At 38.6% G+C, this 25,404-nt stretch overlaps 1 pseudogene; it reads right to left on the bottom strand.

The window, feature by feature from the left end:
• LOC107032858 (uncharacterized) overlaps positions 1-21,974 on the bottom strand; it is a 386,442-nt pseudogene extending 364,468 nt beyond the window's left edge.
• Positions 21,975-25,404: the final 3,430 nt, after the last annotated feature.

Raw genomic sequence — 25,404 nt, 5'->3', positions numbered from 1 at the left:
TTGGGTATGATGAGGACCACCTTCCCTCGTTTTTTAAACGTTGTTTGGTTGTTGTTATGCCATTATTTTTCTTGAACTGAATGAATATTTACTATTCCATGATAGTAAAATACAACTGATCCAGAATGGCTGAAGACGGTTCTTATTCTCCGAAAAATGTGATTACCTTAAGGTCATGTACATTTTAGAAGGATTTCAAAATATTTAAGAAGGCAATGAAATGTTTACTACTAGTTTAGGCTTAAAGCTTCAGAAGACATTGAATCATTTCTCTTAACCATCAAGAAAATTCCCTTTCCTTGCTCCTAGGTTAAACCCTAAGAGAATTTAACCCTTACGGTCAAAAGATTTAGCTAAGTATCAGGCATAATGATCTGTTGAATGAATGAATAAATGAATATGTAACATCTCAACAGAGTTGCAGGATACCCTTTAAGTATCATGTCAGTGACTTCATTAGACTTCTTCATTCTTTTTCAGTACAAAAAGGACTCTGAATCATGCAAAACGTCATCTGTCATTTCCTGTTTGTAAAACTATTAGGTTTGTTCAGCTTTAATTTCCTTATTACCAAACTTTTCTTATTTGTTAATAGGCTATAAAAAAGCCTTCTTCATCCTCAAGGATTTTATTTGCCCTGATGTATTTGTAAAATTTTAATCACTGCTTGTCATGAAAAAAATTTTCAGAGGACACATAGAAAACACATTTTTCCTTCTTTAATTGTGCCACTGTCATAAAGTAGGACTATCTAAATGAGGAAAAAACTTGAAAAAGAAAGGACTTTGAATGACATTTTTCAAGATATGCCTAATATATTATTTTGTATATTTCTTACATTAGCGTATGAGTCAATTCCCATTTCCTCCAGTATAAGTCCTTTGTTTGATCTGCTTCCGTTCAATTTTAATTTCCATCTTGCTCACTCTTCTTCTTGTATTCCTTTGCCATGTGGCTTCCTCTATTGGTGCCATCAGCATTATCCATAATTCTCTAAGTTAACAATGAAGTTACCATTGAGGTACCTGATGTGCAGACCTTCTCTAACTCATTGTCAACTACACATTTATATAGTCAAGGCATGTGAGTTTCTCGGGGTGTGTGTGTGTGTGTGTGTGTGTGTGTGTGTGTTTGTATGTCTTCTGGGTGAGTGGAAATCATCACAGCTGAGGCCTATCTGAGACTGTCCTCCTTTGCATTAGTGAGTAACCCAAGGCCAGCAACCACATGCTTTCTCTATTTCATGAGAGTGCTCTACTCACAATGGACATTTACTCACTCACATTAGGACCAAAAGGAAGAACAGTATTTCTCTATTAACTCCAAATAGGTGGAAAAGGAGTCCCATCAACTTGCACACAGACTGTAGGGAAAAGTAGCTTTAGTTTTCTCTTCAGGTATTCCTGACACATTCTTCAGCCAGCTGTAATGTATTCTTGCTTAATGCACAGATTTATTTTGACCCTTTGCCAAGGTTAGATGTAATATAAACAACTCAACAATGCAGCAATTGCAGTATCCTGGAGAAGATGATTTGTGATAAATGAAAGCTAAGCAGGGGTCATGAGAACTCACAACAGAACAAAACATATCATCTCCTCTGTCAGAATGAAAAAAATTGCCTTTATTTAAGTTACATAACTAAATATCCAGTCAAATATTCTGAAGCAGTCCCTAAAACCATTTTATTTTATTTTATTTTTCTAAAACCATTTTAAACCATTACAATGACGTCAACAAATGTTCATTAAAAATGCAGGCAGGTTCTTAAAATCTCAGGTCTCATGTACTTTACTCTCCCCTCCCCCACACCACTCAGTCTCAGGCGTTGTTCAGAATTAACAGACTATAAACACGTTATTTTTACACTTGTCTTCTGTGGTTTGCCAACTGATTCAATAAACAGATGGGTTAAACCATTACTTTCAACCCACTTAGGCAGTCCAGATACTACCATTCTCATCAGTGATGAGGAAAGCCTTCATCCAATATCATTCTACCCACCTAAAGCAGCCGCAGAATGCTACTTAATTTCCTTCGTGCCCAACACTCACTAGAAAGAACAGAGACCCAAAGCATTTTATTCTTGAAGAAGAGACGCAAGAAGAGAGTCCCCTTCTGAGAGAGTTTAATCCAGCTGACAATTTAGAGGGAACTGTCCCCACAAGAACCACTCTCATTTCTGACACTAACTCCAAGGTCAAAGGGTTCCCCAAGCCACCCTCATGTCCAATAATTTATTAGAAGGACTCACAAAAAGTACTAAAAGCTACTGTATTAAAATCAGCCAAGGAAAGACGTGCATAGGGTGGAGTCAGGAAGTATTAAAAAGGGACCTTCCATCGTCCTCTCCTTGTAGAACCAGAACATGTTACTTTGCTGACATCAGTGTGTGACAATATGCATGGACTGCTGCCAATCAGGGAAGCTCAGCAGAGCCCTATGTTCAGAGTTTTTATGGAGACTCCATTACATGGGCATGATTGATTGACTGAATGATTGCCCACTTAGTTGATTTCAGTCTCCAATCTCCAGTTCCTCTGATAATGACCCGAAGCCCCTACCATAAATCACATTCTTGGTCTTTCAGATGTGGCAAGACCTCAACCTAAGACTACCCAGGTGTGCCCAGTCCCTACCCTATGTCATATCGTTAGACTATCCAGTGACCCAAGACCCCTAGGTAAATATTCCTATCATATAATTATATTCCAAGGGTCTAGAGATTACCTCCCTAAAGCTGAGGTCAAAGGACAGAGTCTTTTTGCATAAGGTTGTGTTCTTTACCATATCTCTTCCTTTTCTCATAAACTTTTGATTTGGGGCATTCATCTCAATGGTAAATATATTCATTATGATTGTAAGTATCCTCTTGGGCATTATGAAGGTCAAGAGAGATGTATTTAATAAAATAGAGATTTAAAAAGTTAGTTTATAGTAGAATATATATGGCGGCAAGGGACAGGAGGGTGGTAGGTGTAAAAGGCAGTATGATGCCTAGTCAAAAACTCAGACCTTGGCATTATGGGCTTGGAACAAATTGGACAAGAGCTTTTTCACTTGATGGCAGTAGTGAAGAAGCGAATAGCCACCAGCCTCTACTATTTGTCCAGGAGGGGACAGACAAAGCTAGCTCTGCACCTCTGGATGGAAAGAGCATGAACAGTAGCATACACAGTACACTTACAGCATTCTTCAAAGCTCCCCTGGATGACAAGACTGCACTACCTGCTGACTTCCAGAACTCAGCCACCATTTAGGTTAAGCTACTCCAGCCATCCCTCCATGGGGTACTGGTTCCAGGACCCCACCAAGAGCACCAAAATCCACAGGTACTCAAGTCCCTTAAATAAAATGGCTTGGTCCAGTTGGCCCTCCGTATCCACGGATGCAGAACCCAAAGATATGGAGGGTGGACTGTATGCTAGATCAGTAGTTCCCAACTTTAGCTTGAAGTTGTTTACTAGTACCAGCAATGGAGCTAAGTTCTGATGGATGAAGGAGAGAAAAGAGAAAAACATAAATTATGAAAACTGCATGAGGGCCTGAATGGAGAAAGAGGAGAGAGATTTCCCCAACCCCACTCTGCCCCTTCCACTTATTAGCCCAGGACAGTTCATATTATAGCCGGGAAAAAAAAAAGAAGCATTTACTGGGACCCACGGCAAGTCCCGCTTATCCCCAGGCAGCTGTGGGACAATACAAATCAGTGCCATAAAACACTGGAGTTAAAGGTCTGAGTTAAAGCCTTGGCTCAGCTGCTAACAAGCTGTGACTCAGGCACATCAGTTACACTTTCTGAGTTTCTATCACCTCAATTCTAATTTATGAATAATATGAAGAGTGGTTGTGAGGCTGAGCGAGATAACATATGGGAAAGCATCCTGTTAAATGTATTTTTTTAACTATTATATAAATATGTCATTATTAGTTGAACAGATTAGAAAAAGGTTTTAGCTTTTTTATTTTCAATTTTGACAATGTAGATACATATATTCATGCATATATCTATGCATACACAGAGCAATTGGGTCCTACAAAATGATAATATTTGAAGAATATTAATCAAAAAATCGTATCAAAAATAATAATACTTCAAGATACCCTCATAAAAGGGATATCCAGTCACGGGTTTGGAATACACAGGAGTCTAGATACACTTCTGAGAGTCACAATACACATTAGCATACTGAAGGCTCTGGAAAATCCTACAAGAATGAACAGAGTGTAAGGCTATTTGACAAAGAATTTCCCAAACTTATTTGAACAGAGAAACTTCATTTCCTGCAACACTTTTTAAAATCCAATGGAAACAGTGATCTAGAGAATACATTTTGAGAAATATAGTAAAGCGGATTATTCATGTTTAAAAAATATAATAATAAGGCATTATTTCCCACATATCCAGCTTTATACTAGCTTGACAGTAAGGAAGAGGGCGCCCTGCACAGATGCTCCTGGTGAGAAAAGACTCGAATCTGCAGTGAAGTTTGCACCTTCAATATCATCTAGTCTCTCAATTCTCTTCCCATCAATACTCTCCACCCTTTATCTTCCCTGGAATTTGACTTCTGGCTTTATCTCCTCCAGTCTCCTACTTTGCCTTTTTCAGGAAACGGATCTTTAAATAACCCTCAAAAATTCCATGACCTGGTTGACTGGGTCCCCAGGACCCCCTTGTCGGGAGGACATCACCGAGGTAGCAGACCCACTGGGAGCTTCCTCCTCCTCCTCCCCACACTCCCCGAATGCAGCCTCACTGGACGGCCCTGAAAGCAGAGACTCCTGAAGAGAAGTTTCATTTTTCTTTAACCAGCACCCTGATCACTATAGGGAATTTTAATGAGTGTTTATCATACTGATAGTTTCTAACACTAACCAGCCTAAACGCTAATGGAGAAATGTGGACACTCCATTCCATCTACAGCTGGTGTTAGTCAGCTTTTACAATAGACTAAGGAATTTATGGTTTCAAAAATGTCTACGAAATGAAGTTGCACCATCCAAATTAAGTGATGCATCCCAATTACTGACGGTCATGCTGTTAATTCTTGCCTAGTTCACTATGCCCAGATATAAATAACCCTAAATAAAATCTAACCTTCCACCCCAGCCCCCACCTCCCCACACACAACATACCCTTCAAATTCAAATGGCATGCAAAAACTCAGTTACGCTATCCCCCCCAAAAAATGAACAGTATTGATTTTTGCAAAATAGCACGTTAACTTTTTTATCCAAATTTCTTCCTTCAAACTACGCTTATCAAGTTTCTTAAGAGAAAATGGGACTTAAATAGTCAAAAAACCAAAAAGGGCATTTTTAAGTTTTATTGTGTACCTGATAGAATAACAGAAGTATGATATTTAAAGAAACTATAACAGCAACAAAAACAACAAAAACCTTTTGGCAGCAAGCAATGAAAAAGAAGAAATGACAAATGACTACACTCAAGAATTGGCCATTTCAATGACATAACATTTTCCTTTCCTTTGGATTTTCAATCTCTTTCCATTGTATTACAGCTATATGTTTTAAATACATTTTTACATAAAGATGCCCATCTTAATATCTTCAGTGTCATTATATATCTGAGGAGCTGAGATCCAAACTATCAGCTTGGCAATAATGAGCAGCACGGCATTAATATGCATCTTATTTGCATAACTCAAGTCCAGCTCCCCACCATGACTTGGTTCCAGGGTCTCTTTTAGTGTATTTCTAAGAACACCATTCATCACATGATAATGATCTGTTTTCCCATCTCTGTAACAAGAATGTAGCCTTTTCAACAGCAGAGCTGTGTATTTCTCACACAGGTTCCAAGAGTCCCTCATACGTATGTATATAACGAGTAAAGCTTTAAAGAAAATCATTTCGCCCACACCTTTTGCAGGAAGATTGTTTCTTCAGCATACTGACCAGGTTTAAGTGCTAAAAATAAACTATAAATCCCTTATGTCCCTTTCAGGGAAATGATATCAACTATATTTTTCATATCAGGGGCGCTATTACATTTTAAAGAAACAGCATCACATCATGACTGAAAGGACAAACTTGGGAGCCAGGCTGCCTGAGTCCACACCCCAGGTCCATCATTGACTATATGTACGACCTCACGTAAGTTACTTAGTTTCTCTTTACGTCAGATGTGTCACTGTAAAAGGGAACGATTAATGGTACTTACCTTATGGGACTGTCAAGAGTAGCAAATGAACTGACATGTATAAACATTTAGGATGGCACTTACCACACAGAAAACATGATTTACGAGTTAGCTATTATTGTCACTACTATCCATCTTCAACGTTTCTAGCCCATCACTAATTACACCCTGTAGAATCAAATCACCTGGATGGTGCTAGGTCATCCTCTCCTAAGGTTGTCATACTTGCAATATCAGGCAATTCTCATGCTCTCTTTTTTAAACTGCATCTTATGGTTGCTAACAGCAGCCATGCAGAGCGTACCTAGAAGGGTATGTTAGTAAAAGCATTGCCAAGGCTTCTATTTTCAAATCAGTGTCAGGGTAGTAAACCTTCTGTATGAATTCCAAATAAGATGGCCCTTTACTAGGCTCACAGGAAGATGTCCAAAAGTAATTGCTTTACTTTCCTCATCAATGGTCTATCTGTCCCTTTACTGTACTCGTCTCAATCCCGGTCAGTACTGCCAAAACCTTCTGTCAAGTTACAGAAAGCACAATGCAGTCGCCTTACCATGGACTTGCTAGAACACTGCTGAGGGCTTAAGTCTCTAAGGCAATGCATCTCTATGATGAACAAAGTAATTCTGAATTTTACCCTATCAGCTCATGCTAAGAATGCATATCAATTTATCTCCACAATATAACCTGCATTTCATCTCATACTCTCTCCTAGTAAAACTCATTTAGGATCGCAGATTAATAAGCATGTTCAATTAGTGACTTTGCATTTTTTCCAAATTATATATCCTTCCCACACTAATTTTATAACTCAATTAAAATAAGCCATTAAGTTTTCTTAGCATGATTTGCTCTTTATAAACCCCCTGCCACTTTCTCCCCATTTTCCTCGTTTCAATAGGCCTACTGTCGAAATGAAGCTGTGGATAAAGAGAAAATGTCTTCTAAACTTCCTAGATTAGTTTTCCAGGACCGCTGTAACTAAGTAACACAAACTGAGCAGCTTAAACAACAGAAACTTACTGTCTCACAGTTCTAGGGACTGGAAGTCTAAGATCACAGTGTCAGCAGGTGGCCTCCCTTTGTGTACTGTCAGGGAACACCCTTCCCATGCCTCTCTTCCAGCTTCGGGTGCTTTGCTGGCAATCCTTGACACTCTTTGGCTTATAAATGCGTCACCCTGATCTCTGCCCGCATCTTCCCATGGTATTCTCCCTGTGTGCATGCCTCTACGTCCAAATCCCCCTTTTCATAAGGACACCAGTCATACTGGATTAGGGTCCCACCTCACTTCAGTATGATAGCACCTAAACTAATTATATCTGCAAAATCATATTTCTAAATGAGGTCACATTCTGAACTACTATGGGGTTAGGATTTCAAAATACAAATTTGGGGTGATACAATTCAACCTATACCATTTCTCCAAATCAAAATGTTCTTGGAGACACAGCATCTTAAGAAAATACCTTGGTCCAATCTCCTATTCTACCCGCATAGAACAGATGAGATCTATCATGGTGAGAGCTCATTGGACTCCTTGACTGGAACCTACTGGTTGCTTGAAAACCACTGGTGACCCAACACCCAAGGTTTGCTCTGATTTCCCACTGGATGGGAATCGAAGAAACAGCAGAAGCCTTTCCCATGTCACTGTGTGCACTTCCCTTAAAGATCCTCCAGGAATCTACAGTCAACAAAAACAAGTAATGGTTGGATAACGCTTTCTACCTTACAGATCACCTTGTATGACTCTCACAGATAACAATACGACTGACAGATAATTATGTCAAGGATTATTACAAAGAGGCCATGGCTTAAAGCTTAAGCTTGCAGACACTGAGCCAGAGCACTTGGACACGGATGCCAGATCCCCTACTTCCCAGTTGTCTGATCTTTCAATAGGTTGGGATGCTTCAGCTGGATACAAAAATGGGACAAATAAGAGTATTAACCTCATAGACTTGTTGTAAGGATTAATAATTTCATCCATGTAAATATAGAATAGTGCCTGGTGCATGGAAGGTGCTCAGGAAAATTAGAGGCATTATTATTTTACAAATGATGATATCGAAGCTCAGGGATATAAAATGACTTCTCCAATACAGTGCAAGTGGTCACTGGTGTGACCTGACTTCAACCCCAGAACTTGTGAGGATTTTTCATGTCACTGGATAGCATTCCAGCAACACTCCATTTTTGAGGTGCATAACTATCACTCTTTGAAGTAATGGAGACATCTGGGGACTCTGGCCTAGGGATAAAGTACCAACCAGCAGTGTTCTATGTTCAAGAAACTCTGTCTGCTAAACTGTCTGTTCAGAGAACCTGATTTAAGGAAGACAAAGTCCTTGAAGACCCAGTAACCGCCTCTGCATAAGGTTCTGGAAGAGCCAGTTTGGCTGGACGAAGGAAAATTAAGAAACTGCTGCCCTGGACATAAGCGAAACCACGTTCTTTTTGCCATGTCCCATGTGCATCTCTTACTGCAGCCAAGAGAACTACTTGTATTATTATTATTGCTCCTTGAACTTGCTTTGCTTTTAATGTCTCTGGGAAACAGTTTATTTCCTATGCCCCATTTCATATTATTGCTCTGTTTATCTTAAGACTAAGTTGTATTTTTTATTTTCAAATCTTCTCATAAAACTTCATTTATCTCCCTGCATCACACAGAGCATCGCTCTCCTGTGTTCTCTGGGACAGAACCATCCTCTAGCATAGCACTTGCGAGAGATGTTACAATCACTGATTTCCTGGTCTCTATGTCCCACCACACTAAGGATGCTGTATTTGTTTTGGTGTCTGCAGTACCTAGCACACAGACTGATGTATTAATATCTACTGACTAACTGGAAGACTGACTAGAAGAATGCATGAATGAATGAATATATAAATGAAAGAAATTAGAAGAGCTCAGAGTCTTAGCATCCAACCATTAGGCACATCATAACTTAACTCAACTTCTTACCAGGGAAAGGGAAGATGGAGTAAGTGATGAGGAGAAAAGGAGTCACTTTGCATGTGATACAAATCAGTTAATGAAGCTCCAAGTTGTTCTGCCTCGATCCACAGAATTAAAAAGGAGACTGTTTCACCACCAGCCATCTAGCTTGATTTGCATGCGTTCAAATCTTCAAAGTATTCCCTTTGATTCCTTTAATCAATAGTTATTTTAGAAAGCTCTTCATTACTTCCTAATTGTCCAAATTCATTTTCTTCATTTTTCCTTATTAGAGGCAGATTTTTCACATGAGTTAAGTAGATCAGCAATTTTATAATCATTATCAACTTCAAGCGTTTCTCTCATTTATTAGCATGTCCTTTCTCTCTCTGGGATTGGATTCTTTTCTCCATTTCTGAAAGGTCATCTGGTTCATTTTCTAAACCTTTTTTTCTCCCCATACATGTCAAATAAAGTAAACTTTAGCCTATAATAAAAGCAACCCATGTTTACTCTGATTCTAGATATTTTAATCTATCAGATCTCCAGGTATAGATGAAGATGCAAGTAATTCCCTCTTACATTAACTTGTCAAAAAAATAAGTAAATAATTTGCATTCATCTAGATTTTTAGTCTGCCAAAACCAGTAAACTGGCAAAGTCATTACCATGGCCCAAAAATCACTTCACAAGTAATTGAACCTAATAGTCCCACTGCTGGGAATCTGTATCATGGAAGTAAAAGCAGCATGTTATTACAGCACTGATCTTTGTGCCAAAAAAACTGGAAAGAAAATGAATGTCCATCAAAAAATGAGTAGTTTAAAACGTATGGCACATCACTACCATGAAATCTTATGCAGCTGTCTGTATATGATCCCATGAGACCAGAGAAATAGACAAAAGAGTATTCAGAAGATTGTAATCTAGGGCGGAAAGAGAAAGTTGAATGGGAAGAGAAGAAAAAGTAATGTAAGGAAAACAGAGGGACATTCATGTCAAAACAGTATATATGATCTCATTTAATTAAAATTGCATATATTGTATGATTATCATATATTGTATGACTATGACTAAATATATATTAAAAAGTGACCACATGTTTTTCTAAGGGCACAAGAACCATACATTTTTACTTTTTGATATTGTATATACTGTTAATTTTTAATAATTTAAATTTTTTAGGACTTGAATTATTTTTATCACTTGAATCATTGTTTACATAATTTGAAAAACAGTAAATATATATATATATGTATATACACACACACACACACACACACACACACACACACACCATATTTAGACAGAGTAATGTCAGTCAGACCAAGGATTATACACTCATAATTCAGAACTCAAATCCAGCCATTGGATAAGAGACAGGTTATAGGCAGTACCTCCAGACTATAATCCACCTGCTTGATAGAGTATGTATATGCCCTTTCAATTACATTCTTTTTAAAAACAGTCTTTTCTAATTTTCATTTTTGATCCACTATCAAGACTCAGTTCATATCACTCATTCTTAACTGTGTTGTAAATACATTTGGACAAAACACTAAAAAAGGCAATGCAGACTCCTAATGGTATTCTGTAAGGTTGGTCTCCCCCAGTGACTTATGGAACTTTTTGGTATACAAACAAACTTGTGGAAAACACACACTGATTCTGCCTATGTTTAAAATAATCCAGTATTTTCACCAACCCAAAACTAAAAAATACAAAATCTAGCTACTTAATTACTTTGGTAAATAAAAATTGTTAAGAAATTGAAATAATCAAAATATTCAAGTACTGATGTAGAAAAATAAGGAATAAATTAATCCAGGTGTAATTTCTAGGTCATTATCATTACCATATGTCTCTTAATTACCTCTCCCCTCAGGGACTTGATGTTTTGCAAGATTTATTCTACTAAAACAAATGAATTAATAAAGTAATAATTAATTACTTTTTAAATTCTTAATGAATTAATGACATGTATTGAGCTACTGATCAAGATGAAGAAACCAGTGTTGCCCACATAGTTGAAACAATTACTTAAGGGCAAATAATTCAATCTCATGGATCAACATACAGGTCTGTCAATGTCTTAAAAATAATGGGAACAGTTGAAGATACACCTCAGATCTCAAGGTATATACTGCCCTCTATTTCAGAATCAGTGTTTCATTGTCAAAGAATAAATTGGGATTGAAAATTGGCTTTATTTTAATTCACAATTTTTTTAAAAAAAAGCAAACAACCTAGAAAAAGTATCAAGATTAATTTACAAGAAAAATAGCTTTTAAGGTGACCCATGAACAACGTAAGCCTGAACCTTACGCCAAGGGCAGAGGAGGCAAACGGACATGAGTGATGAGCTCTCAGCAACCTTCCAATTCCACTGACAAAGATTCAGGTAGGGATAAGAGAAGGTGAACACATCAGCAGAAGGTAATGCGTACAATAGTTTTGTTAGTTTCTTACACCTATTTCTTTAACTTCTATACAGTAGGTTTTGTTTTGTTTTTTCTGCCTTGCAAAGATAAACGCGGATGCATTCACATTCTCTGGAGACCAGAATCAGATGATCAAGTCAAAACAACTCCTTTTGAAACCACCCAATCTCAGAGCAGATACAGTAAAAGATAAATCATTGGCCATTTTGAAGATTTCCTGTACAAGAAACATCTTAAAGGTACACGTCCAAAGCTGACAGCTGATTAAGCTCCATCCTTGAAAACTAGGTTACCAAGTTTTGAAACTTTGAGAATCATGCAAGTGTCAGGTTTTTCTGGGCTTTTTTCTTTTTTAAACAAAGGACGCTAAAGTAGTAAATATCACATCACACTGCATTTGTCTTAATACCAACTTTGTTTATTCACAAACCACATAAATCTCACAAAAGAATACTACACCAGCGCTTTCAAACCATGGCTCCATTAAAGATTTAACATCTGAGGTCAGAAAGAGGTTTTCTTATTAAGCTGCCATTTCCTTTACAAAATAAGAGTATTCTGTACTTACCGCTACCCTTTGAACTCTGATAGTGAATAATTAAAACTAAACTGCAAAGCATAATTTGTGAGGCTAAGTACTCTGTAGGTTGTAGGTTTTTGCTTAGTGGCTCATTTGAAATGCTCACCAGTCCCCGGAGGGATAACTCTGCCATTAGTCAGAATCAACAAAAATGGCCTGTCCCTAAAAGCAAGGCAGAGAGCATCAAATCACAATAAAATGGTCTTGTTGGCGACTCACCATATTGACATCGGGGTCCCTGAAAACCCTTGCAACACTGGCACCGCTGGGCTTCACCCTCTGAGTATCTTCTTCCATTGAAACAAGTCCCCATTGCAGAGACAGCTAAAAGGAAGGTGGACAAGAAGGCGGGGGAGAATGGACTTGAGGGAAAGAAAGAAAATCCCCAAGGCAAGCACCATGTTGCTAATATAGATGTAATCTAGAAACCTGTACCAGTTCCTCCGTAGCCCCTCCATGGAAAAGTGTTTACATCACAAAGTAACGCTGTCTGAATAAAGCCTTGTAGAACTCTGTACATGGTAACTTCTACATCGCTTGAAGCTTTGTAGAAATGCCCCATTCCAGATCTACTGAATCAGAATCCACATCTTAACAAGGTACTAGGTGATCTGTATTCATATTCAAGTTTGAGTAGCACTCATCTAAAGAAACTCCATGGAGCAGGGATGGTGTAGCCAAAACAATATAAAAAACCAGCAAGAAATACTAATACCAGAGGCAAAAGACTGTGCTAGATGCCATACCACAATATAAAACATTCATCTCACAGTCATTAATTTCCCAGACTGTGTATTACAGTTGAGATGATATCACGGGCAGATGGATGCGCTGAGCTTAAATCAGCCAGCTGCACCCAGCCCTGCGTGCAAATACAGTGACCCTTGTGCATCCCTCCACATTAAGCCTGCTTAACATGGGAAGCCTGAGGCCACTTCACTAAGCTATTTTAAGAGCAGAAAGCACAGTGGGGAAGGAACCAGGATGCCGACAAAGTCCCGAAGGTGCAGGATAACAGAAAAGATGAATTGTGCTGGGGCGCCGCACTGAGTGCAACACACCGAAGCATTTTAAGTGACTTCACAGTTACGGTAAACACACAGGTAAAGGAGTCTCTAACTGGAGCCGTTTCTCCTGGCATGGATGAACTATACAATACCACTATTTCTGCTGCTGGAGTGCTGTCAAACATACTCCATAGGTTCTGGAATATCCTCACCAGAGGTTTAGAAAAGGACCACACACCTCATCTTAAAAAGTAAACTGCTTCCAGAGTTCTGCAATTAATCATGACAAGCACAAGTCGAGAAATCCCATTTAGATTTAGTACGGTGATTTCCCTCCGGACTTTTGAATCAATTGTGGATTACAAATGTGATGATATGGGAAAGGGGCAAACAGAAAAGGGAGATGGAAGTCAAGGTGTAACCTGTCTGGCTTTAAATAAACTGTCTTTTACATAAGGAGACAGAATATAAAGCAGCCATTCTACAGGTTCTGATTTCACATCTATCATTGGAAACACTTCACAGAAAGGCTTTTTGTGCATTTTTGCACATGTCATGTGTGCATTTTCAGTCCAAAGAGATGCTCTGAATCTGTGGTGATTCTAAAGATGCCTAAAACTTGACAGGCATGATATGATTGAAGCCCAAAACAGAGTAAAACTGTTACTCCTAGTGACAGAGAGTCAGACAGGAAGAATTACAACTTACAGCGGAGGCAGCCAGGTTCATTGTCCCGCCGGCTCCAACCAGGGCAGCGCCTGTAGATGGTCTGCTGCTCCATGCTGCATGCTTGTCTGTAGACGGTGTAAGACCGGGTCCTAAGAAACACAGAACCTAGATCAGTCTTGCTTCCTCTAAAGCCCAAAGCTGTCATTTTAAACCCACTAAAAAATTCTCCCTTCAACCTAAATCCTCCCATTTATATACAAACACACAAATATATTGTCTGTATATGTTATATATGCACGCATGCACTCACATATGCACACACACACTCCTCACTAAATATGTAACCAAGATTCAATATAGGTATAGTTATTGAAAATTAACAGGGACCTCCAGTCCTATAGCATAAGTTACTCAGGCTATCCAAAATGAAACCCCAAATTATGAAGAGAATAATGAAACCCTGCAGGGGAACAAGGCACATGATTTTCAATTTGACAGTGAAGGCCCCTCATATATTGGTCCCACGACAGCATGCATTCTAACAGTGGTGACATCCCCCACAAGAGGGAGGCAATCAGTTCTTGGGTAGGAAGGGTGAAAAAGCAACCTTAGCTAATACAAGAGTCAGTGGTCCTACAAACCTGCATAGCACATAAACAGAAATAAAACGTATCAGTGGTATTAAATCTTCACGGGGAAAAGGGATGATTACTAAAAATTTTTAAAGTTTACAAAGGCTCTTTTGTAAGGGGGAAATGACCAAAAAAGGATGAAAAGGTTGAAAACACTACACTATAGCTATTTGTGCTGACCTCTTAACAGAACAAAATACCAAACATCTCTAAACTGGCTAAACTTCCTTTCTATCAAATTGATGTCATATTTATTCTTCATCCCCAAAGCAGTATATTCACTCCCCCTCACATACCTATTCCCATATCCCCAGCCCAAACCTCCTCGTTCAAAGTCAAGGTCAAGTTTCACTTTCTCCAACTTTTCTTTCCCCGTCATGTATATCACTCTTTCTCTCCTCTCAAAAGTAAGGCTTAATGGCTATACCATTTTTTATGGCACTTAATTTTTCACCATCTTGAAGTGTCTCCTAGTATTTCTGGATGTGTATCTCTCCAACAGGGATATAAGTCTAGGTGAGCATACTTACATACAAACCAAAGGGATACGAGTTTGGGAAAAAGGCCAAAGATCTTTTAACACAGCCTCAACTCCATACTCAGTGTCATAAATATCTGCTGAATAAAGGAATGTATAAAACTACAAAGCTCTTGAAAATAAAAATATAAAACACGTTTTCCTCATTCATGTTTGCTTTCTCAAGTCCGAATGTCTAGAGGTAGTGAACTTACTTTGGTTCAGTCTAATATCAACAACGGTTAAACCTCTGGGAGGAGGACCAAAAAATCTAAGTGAAAAGCCATTTTCAAAAGCAGGTTCTCTAATGAACAAACGTACTGAGTACCTACTATGTACCAGGCATGATGCCACATGTGTGAAATACGTTTTCAGTGAGTCCTCGTAATATCCATGTGTGGTGGTATTTTTCTAACTTTACAGACTGAGGCTCAGAGAAATAGAGGAACTTTCCCAGTGCTATACAGCTGGGAAAAGTGAGGAGAGGCTTTCCAATTTAAACTTCATTTAAAGATCCAGAGTTTAGACTAACAACAAGAAGAACAACAAAACTATTCATCTGATAAGAATACAAAATGTATATGTAAATATTCACAATTATACATGATGCAGTTTTATTTTATTTAGTCCTATATTATCAGTGTTCTGCCATTTCTATACAATGGCAAACCCAGTTATCTACAAATGTCCTCAACTTTCTTTTAGCAGTAGTAGTAGTAGGAAGAAGAAGAAGGAGAAGGAGGGGGAGGAGGGGGGAGGGGAGGGGAGGAGGGGGAGGAGGAGGGGAGGGAAGGGAAGGGGGAGGCGGAGGAGAAGAAGAATTCATTAATCTAAAGCCATGCTTTTCTTAACTTTAAGTATCCTGAATTCAGACCAAATTGATTCATTTATATAAAACTTGAACCCATTAGCAACTATTTGTATTAAGAGATACTTAGATGTTTCATAAAACTATTTTAGGACTTTTTCTTTTTAAATCCTTATGAAGCCTTAACATAGAAAGCATGTACTTGCTTTGTCTCTCCTCCCCCAGCCAGCTGAGTGAACCCTAACTCAAAGGCCATAATACAGGTAAAGAATCTCTAGGTTTCAATTCAAGGTATTACAAGAGAACCAAGGACAGGTCAGGTGGTGGTTCACAACTGTAGATGCCCTGGATCCAAGTCATGGTAAATTTAGCAAACCAACACAATATTCCTTGTTTCTGTCAGCCTGCTGACTTTCAGCTTTCAGTAGCCTAGTCCTGTCACGAGGTAAAATTAGAGGCATCTAATCTACTATAGCTCACATATAAATGAGGCCTCAAGTAAAGTAAGAATATATCCTGTTCCTAAAGGAAAACATATAACTCAGAAAAGATCCTGGTGGGTGTATCTTTTGCATGTTTATTTAATTATATAATTATTTTCTAAAATGCCTTGAGGTGAAATCTTCAGATGCAGCTGAGGCTTTGGTTTTGATTTTGAGGAATTAAGAGGAAATAGCAGAAGCACTCTTACCTTATTTCATAACCCACACACCGTCTTGGGCCCGTGCAGCCGTTTCCAGGTCTTGACGGTGTGTGTGGATGCTTGGACACATGGGTGTGCAAGTCCCACCACCGTCAGTTTCTGTTCTTCGCAAACATTTGGCCTTGAAAAAAAAAAAAAAGAATAGTAATGCAATAAAAATAGATGGCTTTATGTTTTATTCATGAATCATTTGTTCCTTCATTTTCCACAAAAAGCTTGTGGTGACTTACATAGAGAAGGAGAGAAAAACACAGGCAATGAAAAAAAAAAAAATCAGGCCCAGGAGAAAAAAAAATCAGAAAAGATTTTTAAAAACAAGGGAAAATTTAGAAAGACAAATATAAAAGTCATAAGTTCCCATGTGCTTGAGCAAATCGAGGTGCAAATGATGTTCTGAGCTCTTTGGTAGCCAAAATATAAAAAGACACACAATTGCAAGATTCTCAATATCCATAAGAAAAAGCAGGCTGATTCATCAAAAGAAGTTAAATTTTTCCTGGAAAATGTTTCTGAACAATATTTTCCATTAGCATGTTTAGTTAGCTCAGCTTCACACATAATGCTTGTTTAAACACAAATATTTTTCAACCAGCACCATTCTATCAGTGCTTCCTTATAGGAAATTTATACAAATTTAGAAGATTTTAGACATATTAAGCTTTAATTTTAAATGCATTGGGCTAGATAGCACCTATCACCTAGGGCGTCAGAATTAAATTCTATTGTAATTCGAAGAATGCTTTCCTTAGGGAGGAATGATTTACTAGTCCATACCAATTGTCTTGTGTTAGAAAACAATACTAATTATAATTAAACTTTTCATGCATTCAAAGTCACCTGCATGCCGTACACTGACCTTCCTAAGGTCAGACTTTGATGTTCTTTTGTGCCATCAGGCAACTCCCAGTCTAGCTTAGTCTCCAAAGGCACAATCTGCTGAAAACAGAAATGAGTTCCTGATTCAGGATTCTAGTCTGTCCCTAAGCAACTCTGAACTTGTCCAGTGATGACACGGACAAAAGCGTCTGACAGTGCTTCCCGCACTAAAACCCGTTACCTCACCCTCCGCAGCCGCCGTCCCTTTCTGTGATCACTTCTTTCTGTGGTGCTAAATCTCACCATGTGATTTCACTTATAGTCCAATTCTCACTTTCAGATATATTTCTGAAAGGTGAATTTTTGGACTGTTAACTTCACCTAAACTGAATAAAATTCGTGTTGAACGTTATTTATGAGTTTGCACAGCACACTAATGCTTTAGGTAAATACTGTAATAAAACAATAAAGGTATAAAGTTCACATAAGTCAGGCATCCATCAAATCATCAAGAATTGGGCAGGGAGCCTAAAGAAACCCTAGCTTTTAAATGCCATATTAGACTGTAAACTGCCTATACTTAAACTGTTATGTAGGCTTATCTGCTTTTTGAGAGCCAACTAATTCCAATTAGAACGAGCTCACCACACATTTGCTTTTTCGGTCAATAGTTTGAAAGCTTACACCTCATGCATCCTTGAACTCTATTTTGTAACCTACTTTTTATCTATTATTCCATTTATCCATTCATCCAGTCATTTATCCATTCAACAAATACTTACTGTCACCCGCACATACCAGAAGCTTCCCCTCACACTGAGGTTTGAGTATAAGTAGTTAACTTGGAAAGCGCAGAAAACACTAGTAAGGAAGTGGTGAAATGAGACAGAGAAAGAGAGTCAGCCAATAAAAACATGCATGAGTAAGCCAGCTAACAATTCTAGTGACGAGCTCCCTAAATGAGTGAGGGAGCCGGGGCATTTATACACGAATTCTTGTCAGTGATTGGTCGAGGGCTACATCTTCTCCAGCATTTCAGGCAGAAGCACAGGTAGGCAGAGTGAGCGTCCAGAAGCCAAAGTTTAAGTTTTCAGGCACAGAAATGCAAATGCTGGCAGCTGGAAATCTGACAGGTGTGCAGTGATGAAGGAGAGGGACATGGGTGCTGCACTGACGGTTTCAGCAGCAGAGCGTACCAAGGAAAGGAAGTCCACGGTCACTTGGCACTATAACTGAATCATTTTGCTGTACACTTGAAACTAACACTGTAAATCAACTACACTTCAATAAAAAAAAATTTCTTTAATTTAAATAAATAAAAGGAAAGTAAGTAAAAGCACCTAAATAAATACAAATTGTGAAGTGCTAAGATGGAAGCAATCAGGGGCTGAAACAGAGATAAAGGAAGCTTACTAAGATTCACTAATTAGAAAAGCCTCACTGGGAAAGCTGACACTGTGACCTGAAAAGGTGAAAAGAAAGAAGTCAGCCACAGGAGAGCCAGGGGATGCCATTCAGGTGGAAAGAAATAGAATGAGCAGAGACTCTGAAAGGAGAAGATGGTTGGCCTCCAAAGATCTGAAAGAAGGCCAATTTGGCCCAAGTGATGAGAGCGTGGTAGGACAAATAGGGTTTTTCAGCCTGAGGAGTTTTGATGTTATTCTCAGGACACTGGAAACCACAGAGAGTTTATAGAATTTTTATTTCTGGTCTCATTTCCTACAGATGGGACCTGGAGATGGACCTGTGATCCTCTCTGACACCAACTGTAGCTCCCCTCCTTGACAATGACTTAGGCTGTATCTGTTCCTGGGCCCTACAACTAACCACCCAGCCCAATCCAGCAACTGGCCTCCAAATCCCAGGAATCTCTCAAGCCTTTCTTAGGGTTTTCCTAATTCCTACAAAGAAAGAAGCCCCCAGGGGAAAGTTGTACCTTCAGGAGATCCAAAACCAGCAGCACCAGTTAACAAGGAAAGACACAGCACAAATTTTATGCATCATAAGGAAAATGTATTAGATTAAAGTTTCTAGAAAATCACATGTAATCCAGATTGTCACCAAGTAAATTCTCTGATAACATCATAAGAAGTGTTACTGTGACTTCAGAACTTCACATATTATACAACTGAACCATAGTTAACAAGCAACATAGTTTTGGTTGAGATGAGTTTATTTTAGGTTAACTCATGTTGGGAATGTTTTGGTAAAGCAGTATCATCCTTGACTCCCAAGCAGATGTGGCTAAATAAAGTCAGTCACCTGGGTATTCTGCAGATGTCCTGAGTGTGTTTCAGTTAAAAAAATTAATATTCTTCCTTAACTACAAAAGCCATAATTTCTAGCATTTAAAAGAGCCTGAACAAGGAATAAATATAGGAAGTCAAGTTTGCCCCTAAGATCCTCCCAGATATAATCATTGCTAATGATCTGATATATTAATATCCAATTCTTTCTGGGGACACACAAACATATTTTTTGCATGCATGGGTTCACAGTCTACTGTTTTTTATACTGTGTAAAAGTATTTTCTTAACTTAGCAAACAAAATGGTATGAATATTTTTCCATTTTGAAATTTGTAGAATTACTTTAACCCTTTTGATTTTTTCCCAGAGTATGGGTTTATCAGAATAATACAGCAGAATTCGTTTAGCCAGCATCCTACTGATACACGTTTAGTTCTTTCTAAGTTTGTGACTATAAACAACTGATGTCAGTCTCCTTACATAAACAACTGAATTACAGATCAATGTTTTTTCTTATATTTTCTTATGAAATATCTGTTTCCTCCAAGTCTTTTTCAGTTCAAGATTTCTTTTAGTCTCTTCCTTCTATGCTTTAGGCTTTCTCAAGGATCAGATTATCGCTGCCTGTCTGTATTTAAGCACGAGACACGGAAGCTGATTGGGGGTTCTGTATGATAGAGAGGGCTTATAACTGGTGGGTTCATGTTAGGTGATTAGGGGTGAACTTTGTTTTTGAGAAGCTCCTGGATGCCTATGTATGGAAATCTGATTTTTAGGGTCATTCAGTTTTTCCAGAAAAGTAGCCCCAATTTCCTGCCTGTGGAAGCAGACAGCTTGTGGCTGGTGCTTGGGGACCAAACAGTGGAAAGGAGTCCTGCTGTTTTTAGCCCATATTCACCCCTGGGCAGTGCCAGTCTGCACCCTTCTGAAGCTTCTCTGGTCCTCATTCTCCAGAGAAAAGAACCAATCCCATTTCCCATTTTTTCTCTCTCTGTCTCTCTCTCTCTCTCTCTCACCACTCCACCTCCCCAAGTGGGAGTAGGGCACAGCTATTTGTCCAGCTCTGCAGTTTGGAGAAAGGGACCTGGGATTCTACCAACTTTACATATAGCCTTTCAAACAACTCTTAGCCTCCAGCACCACACATCTTCCCTGTGCGTCACTTGCCTCCACTCTAAATGCTTAATGTTGAGCCTCTCCAGGGTTCCCTGTGAAGGGACCAACGACGCACCAGAATGCTATAAAGATTGCATCAAAGTGAAAATATTTGAGCTACAGGTGCAGAAAGAAATCTTTTCTGAACTTCTCCTATCTGACTAAAGTTGAGATTTACCAGAGTCATCTGCCACAAGTGCCCCCCTCCCCAGCACTCTGGGGAAGTCTCCTCTCACAGGGGCAACTGACCTGGGGAAGTGGGACATTTCAAAGGTAATCTGTATAAACAAACCTCATCAGAACCTTGCATCCTTTGAAGTTCTAAACCCCCCTTATTAAACCAGTATATAAACCTTTATCCCTAGCTGTTCAGAGAGCTACTCCCTACAGAATTTCTCCTATTAATCTTTCTGTTGTCAATTAATTCATGGGCCCCAAAACACTCTAACCTAAGCTGGTATAGAAAAAGATTTTCGTCCCAACAGTTTCAACAACAAGGGCTGGATGGTTGGAAATCCTCACTCACTCTGGAGACGGCAGCTGAGCTCTTGGGATCTCTGACCAAGCTGGCAAAAGTAACCTTTCTTACTCTCAGACTCTCAGATCTCTGCTTGGGGTCCGGTTGAGCAAAAGTGCTTAGAGCCTCTTGTCTTTTCAAAAAGAAATTTTCCAAAATTTAGATTTACAGGAGAAAACTTTCTGGTTAGAAGTAGCCTTGTCCTTTAGGTATTGTGACTCTCACTTTGGATCTTCCAAAGATAGCCACTGTGTTCTGTCTTTTTGTCACTGTCTTTTGTGCTGGTGCTGGTGTTTTGCGCTGGGATGTCTAAAAGTGTGTCTTGTCATAAGAAGGACAGACATAGCACAGAACACAGGCACAGACTCGGTAAGCCTATGCAAGCCACCGTCACATACTGGTGAGTCTGCAATTCTCACTGGACCAGTGTCTGGTTGGACAAATTTGCTCTGGGTCACCAATAAAACCAGATGAATTTTCCCTTCTGTCTCAATTTTGTGTCCTGAGAGCTCGGCTTGGGAACAGAAGTCCTTGCCTGCAAGGACACTGAGATTGTCAGGTCTGTGCTCGGAGGTAGCCAACCATGAGGCCAGGGGCCTGAGACATGAGGTGCACAAACAGAACTTCCTGCCAATCACTGCCAGCTCTCAGAGAGGTTGTCTAAGCCTACGTGCTAAAGGGTCTCAACCCATAGGGACCCCTGTCAGCTCCTTCCCCACTGCCTTCGTAGTGCTGAGACTTCTCATCTCCCTGTCGCCCAGCTGGTGTCATGGATTAGCAGGTCTGTGATTAGAGGTGCCTCACTTATGTGGGAGACTGGAACGAAGCATTCTCAATACCCATGGCAACTTGGTTTCCCTCACGTCAGCTACAGTGGGTGTGACTTTTTTGAATTAGGCAGGCTGAATCTTCTGAGCTCTCTTCAGAGAAACCTACTGTGTTCATGACTAAGCCACAAAAAGGCTTACTGGCTTGAGTCACATTTGGAATGGGTAGACCTATGTGGATCCTAACAGTCAATGGCCACATGGTTTCCTTTAGAAAGACTTTTCTATTTAAAGGATTTTTAAGAGCTTTCATGCTAAACAAATGTCCTGTTAGTACCTATAGGAAATAAAATGAAAAGAACAGAAAAAGTACCAAAGTTGCCTAAAATACTTGCTTAAAACAACTGAAAAGCAGAAGTCATTCCAACTTTAGGCCCCTGGCCCCCTTTAGGGATTCTCAAGGGACTCAGTGACCCCCAAAAGCAACTCCCTGAGGCTAAAAGGGAAAAGGGGGCCAATTAGAAACAGACTGGATGTTTCATCCACTCAGACAACTTTGGAGACACCCAGATGGCTACTTGTTGTCTGTCCAATCTCTTGCCTAAATTTTATTCTACAGCCTCCATAAGATTATACATCAGGGCAAAAGGAAAAATCTTAAAAATCTTCTTTGTAAATATTGGCAGAAAGATTTTGCTCTCATATTGAGCAGGCAGCAACTTGTTCCATCTGCCAGAAAAGCAATTAAGATAAAACATAAAGTGGGGCAAAGTCGAGAACCAGCTCTTATTAAACTAGTGTATTTTGCATTACCGTGCAATGCCTGACTCACAGCTAAAATCTTAGAATGAAATCCGTAATATCTCTATTTGCATCTGTTTGTCTGTTTGTATTTGCTGTATGTTACGTACATGGGGTATTTTCCTACGTCTGGATGGCATTATCAAATTAATTCATAAAATCCCTTAAAAGAGTTCTATTATAATTGACTTAGAGAAAAATAAGCTCTTTTATAAACTAAACATTCCTAAGCCTCTGGGAAGTATAGGAACTATCCCAAATATTTTTCAAATCCATGTGATTTGGGTAATCTTTGGTAAATAAGACTGGTACAATATTGTTATTGGTTTAATAAAAATGGGTTTGTCTTCTGAGATATCAGCACTGAGTATAATACAAGCATAAATTTCATTTTATCAGGTTTACTAGTCAAATAAGCTAATATTATATCTACTAGACATTTAAAATTATAAATATAATAAATTCGATTTTAATCATATTGGGTCATTATTTTGAAAACTTTATTTTAAGAAAAATAATGTTTTATAATATGTCTGCCCCAAAATAATTTCCAAAATCTTTTTGGAAATGTAGCCTCAAAGTGATGGTAAGTTAAGTAATAGATATTCATTAAGTAGCTAAATCATTTCTAAATAGGATCAAATGCTGACACATTCATTATTCAGCTTAAGTTAAATTGTATTGTACTTTGGACTTCTTATTTGTATTTAATGTAAAGAGGCCAAAGATATGAATCTGTAAATAAACATAATCTTTTGCCACATTGAGATCTTGTACTATAAAGAAGCATGTATCTTTAAAATTGTGAGATGGTATATTCGTAAATTTTGCTAATCTGCTACAATACCCTGATACATGATAGACAAGTCACAACTCTCTACTTCCTAGCTTTATCTGTAACAGGAAGTTTTCTGTATTAGTGTCCTCAGGCTGTCATAACAAGGTTTCACAGACCAGCTGGCTTAAACAACAGACATTTATTTCTCCATTGTTCTGGAGGTTGGAAGTCCAAGATCCAGGTGCCAACAAGCTTAGCTTCGGCTAAGAACTCTCTTCCTGGCTTAACCACAGCTGCCTCTCACAGCGTCCTCACAGAGCCTTTCCTCCGTGCGCGCACACACAGACAGGTCTCCGGGGTCTCTGCCTCTTCTTCTAAGGACACTAGTTCTATCAGATTAGCATCTCTCCCTTATAACCTCATTTAACCTCAATAACCTCCTTAAAGATCCTTCCTCAAATATGCTCACACTAGGAATTAGAAACACATAAATTTGAGGGGGGGTCTCTAACAATTATTAATTAAGTCCTTAACAGTTACTAACGACAAAAATAAATCATAATAAAAACGTGAATAAAAATACTAGAAATAATAGAGCGGAGGAAAACCACTTGGTATGAAAGTTATACAAGGAATGCAGGATGTGTTTACTGTTAAAAGAAAAAGGAGAGCAATTATGTCCTAAAGTCAGATGACTGGTTGTCCCACAATGAGAAAGAAGAAAAGAACAGGACAAAACCTGAATGGTACACAAAGATGTACAAGATTTGCAGAAAAGGAATTTTATGTTGAATGGTCAAAGCTGGCTAAGGTTGAATGGGTTGAATTTTTTATACCGATTTTAAAAATGAGGTTTTTTATTAATAGTACCTGAATGCAAAACTAGAGCTTTGTTTTTCTCTCTCTATTTAAACAACAAAATTTTCTTGGGCTATTGGTCTGCTCTTAATAAGGGATTGTAAAAACTTTCTCTTCAACCTTTAAGTAATCTGCCTAGAAAATAAAAATTCTGGGTCTTTTCAGAAAAATTTCCTGTGTTGTCGTTATCATGTTCTTGGCAGCTTAAGAGAACCAAGTCTTCTCACTATTGAAAGAGCTAAGTTTTATCTCATTATCTCGCAACTTCCAAGAATTGCTTTTATAGTCTTTCATTGTCATTTTGTTGAATAGATAACCAAGTTTTGCTTCAGAGTGATTTATGATCCTATTTAATCAAGTGCTCAGACTTGTTGGCATTTTGCAACTTTGCTATTTTTGCCTTCTCAAAGTCAAATCCAAAATAAAATCTTGGTCTTGAACTGACTTTGAAATATCCCAGAAGGACCCAGAAAATCTCAAAGGATTTGTTCTTTCACCTTGTGAAAAGAGAGATATTAAAAATTAATTAGGTAAGTTGAATTGCATGAAAATTATTATCAACTAAGAAGAGATGCTTACCCTTTCCTGGCTTATATTTGTATGGGTAAATAGCATTAATAAAAGTATTCAGAAATTGTATGAAGTTCCTAGAGATTCTCACTATCCATGGTATGTCCTGGTACCATTTTGCCAGCTAACAGAAAACAACAGGAAATATTATCAGTCATAGCTCCAGTTTTCATTTTAAAATATTGCATGTCTCAGAAAGAACCAGATGTCTTTGCCAACTGCATTATTTTTATAATGAACTCTCATGAGATCTTTAACCACTGCTATTTTAAGTCCTTTCTCAGCGACGGATAGTTAACAATTTTACTCTGATGCTTTCCTGAAAGCTCCAGCAATCAGCCACAGGCCAGGGTGTTTAACTTAACAAAAAGGAACTTTCCTAAAAACGCAGGAGAAAGGACTATGTCGGGTACTCTGGGGTAGAGGC

The sequence above is a fragment of the Vicugna pacos genome, chromosome 1 (genome assembly GCF_048564905.1).
Source record: "Vicugna pacos chromosome 1, VicPac4, whole genome shotgun sequence".
Classification (NCBI taxonomy): Eukaryota; Metazoa; Chordata; class Mammalia; order Artiodactyla; family Camelidae; genus Vicugna; species Vicugna pacos.
The sequence above is the reverse complement of the archived record's forward strand: the minus strand, read 5'-3'. Positions and strand labels throughout refer to the sequence as shown.